Genomic DNA, 2,500 nt, shown 5'->3' with positions numbered 1-2,500 from the left:
TCTTCAAAATAAAAGCCTGCAGATAGTTTTCTTATTTTTTTAGATTAATAAAGGTTTCATTAATTAATTCATTTTAAGCGAGCTGATCGACTGCCTCGTTCCCTTGAAGACAACATAAACAGCTTTATCACAGACTGTAATTGATAAAGGATGAAGCCTGAGTGTCGTCCCCCGCCTGTCCCTGCAGGGGGCGCTGGAGTCCCATCGATGGCGGTCTCCATGCTGGAAATGCTGTCTCAGTCTGGGGGTGCGTTGGAATTTTCCCTCCTATCTCCTTCACTATCCTCTTCACCTTAACCCCGGGGAAACGTCATGAGGTTAAGGAAAGATGTTAGGAGAAGTCATAAAGGACTTAGGGAAAGGCGATCTCGTTGCTCTGACAATCCGACCACATTTCCACTAGGCCACGTCATTAAATGCGACGGGCCGGCGGAGGTTGATGACGTGGGTCTGCCGTGTTGGAACTACAATGTTGGACTACAAAAAGATCATCTAAAAAACTTTCCCCTGTGCTTCTTACCGGTGAAATAATCCTGATCACCACGAGGAAGTGAAATAAAAGAAATATAGACTACCAGGCTACAAGTAAGAAAAGTGAAACCATCAGCTTCCTGTCCAATCAGAAATCAACATCAATATGATTGGATGAAATTAATTGTTACATTAATGTAAGATATAACCTACACATAATGTTTTAAACATACAAATGTACAGCAGCACAAAGCAAGAGAATGAAATATGTTGAATAAAACATCATCTGATAAAAATGTCTCTTATCTTTTATCTCTTTCATGATCTGAGTCACTTTACGATCATTGTTAATGTTCCTGAACGGTCGGATGCTCGACTCGCTTTAAATGTTGCGGCCGCAAGGAATTGTGGGACGTCATATCTCATCTCCTTTCCTAAAGGATGGTCCAGTGTATCCTAAAGGAGGTTATAAAGGAAGCATTGACCCACCTTTCCTTAACTTTTAGAGAATTCAAACGGCTCTTATCATGGCCGCCACTTAAATGCTTCATTTCACTCAGTGAGGAACCTTCCTGAACAAAAAAGACAATTCCAACGCACCCTAACTTTCAGTTAACCTAAGTAGACTGTAAGTCTGCAGCCTGGCGACTCTCGTCCGTGTTCTCTCGTCCGTGTTCTCTCGTCCGTGTTCCCTTGTCCGTGTTCCCTCGTCCGTGTGCTCTCGTCCGTGTGCTCGTCCGTGTCTCTCGTCCGTGTTCTCTCGTCTCTCTCGTCCGTGTTTCCTCGTCCGTGATCTCTCGTCCGTGTTCTCTCGTCCGTGTTCCCTCGTCCGTGTGCTCTCGTCCATGTGCTCTCGTCCGTGTTCCCTCGTCCGTGTGCTCTCGTCCGTGTGCTCTCGCCCGTGTTCTCTCGCCCGTGTTCTCTCGCCCGTGTTCTCTCGCCCGTGTTCTCTCGTCCGTGTGCTCTCGCCCGTGTTCTCTCGTCCATGTTCCCTCGTCCATGTTCCCTCGTCCGTGTGCTCTCACCAGGTGCTTATATACGACGGAGGATTAGGGCCATGTTAAAAATGCGCTCTGTGTTTTTAACGTGTGGAGTCTGGTGAACAGGCAGAGACAGGGACACTCCCACTCTTTGTACTGGCTGCTTAAAGAGCCTGTACTGTTTGGAGGACGTTTTCATCTTCCTGACTGGGCTGGACCGAGCCTGTCCGGAAAGTTCTGCAGTGCCAGGATTTCCACTCTGGAGCAGGTGGTGGAGCTGACGGGACCTCAGCTGGACTGTCCTCCTGGTCTGGCTGCTCGTCTGGGGGTGAGGTCGACCAGAGTCGTTGATCGGTTGCTGAAGCACTGGAGACATCAGCTGACAGGACAAGAGATGTCTCTGATGTCGGACTATGGGGACGGTTCTCTGCTGCCCGACCAAACTTACCCGTTTCCTGAGTTCACTCTGTCTGCAGACCTGAAGGACTGTTCTGGTCCTCTACTGGCCAACGCTGCAGGAAAGACTCTTTACAAACTGATTGTTAAGACTTTGAATAAAAAGACACTGAACGCACGCAGTGACACCCCCTGGAGGACTTATTTGGGGCTAGCTCCTGAGTTTAGACCCTCCTGGGAGTCTTTGTACAAACCCCCCTTGTGTAAGAGACATGCAGACCTCCAGTGGAGAATCCTGCATGGAATCATTGCTGTGAACTCTTTTATCTCTGTTCTTAATGTGAATGTTGTTGATCAGTGTCCTTTCTGTGTGCACAGGGAGACGGTGTTTCACTGTTTTTTACAGTGCAGTCGGCTGAAACCTCTGTTTGACCTTCTGGAGAAGGTTTTTAGTGGTTTTAAAGAGTTTTTTACTAAGAAGGTTTTTATTTGTGGTTTTAAATACACTCGACAACACAAACACAAATGCCAGCTGATAAACTTTGTCCTTGGTCAGGCTAAGATGGCCGTGTACGTGAGTAGGAGGAGGAAGGTGGAGGAGCCAGACGATGTTGTTGATGTGAAGCTGTTGTTTGTACAAATGTTAAAATCCA

General features: G+C 47.3%; 1 protein-coding gene across 1 annotated transcript in view; it reads right to left on the bottom strand.

Moving 5' to 3' along the window:
• The window catches only part of soul4 (heme-binding protein soul4), a 5,286-nt gene extending 5,239 nt beyond the window's left edge, over nucleotides 1-47 (bottom strand). Inside the window, exon 1 of the mRNA XM_065960688.1 lies at nucleotides 1-47. This exon is cut by the window's left edge and continues 107 nt beyond it. The gene's annotated coding sequence lies outside the window, so the exon portion shown is untranslated.
• Nucleotides 48-2,500: the final 2,453 nt, after the last annotated feature.

Source organism: Labrus bergylta, chromosome 1, assembly GCF_963930695.1.
Source record: "Labrus bergylta chromosome 1, fLabBer1.1, whole genome shotgun sequence".
Classification (NCBI taxonomy): Eukaryota; Metazoa; Chordata; class Actinopteri; order Labriformes; family Labridae; genus Labrus; species Labrus bergylta.
The sequence above is the reverse complement of the archived record's forward strand: the minus strand, read 5'-3'. Positions and strand labels throughout refer to the sequence as shown.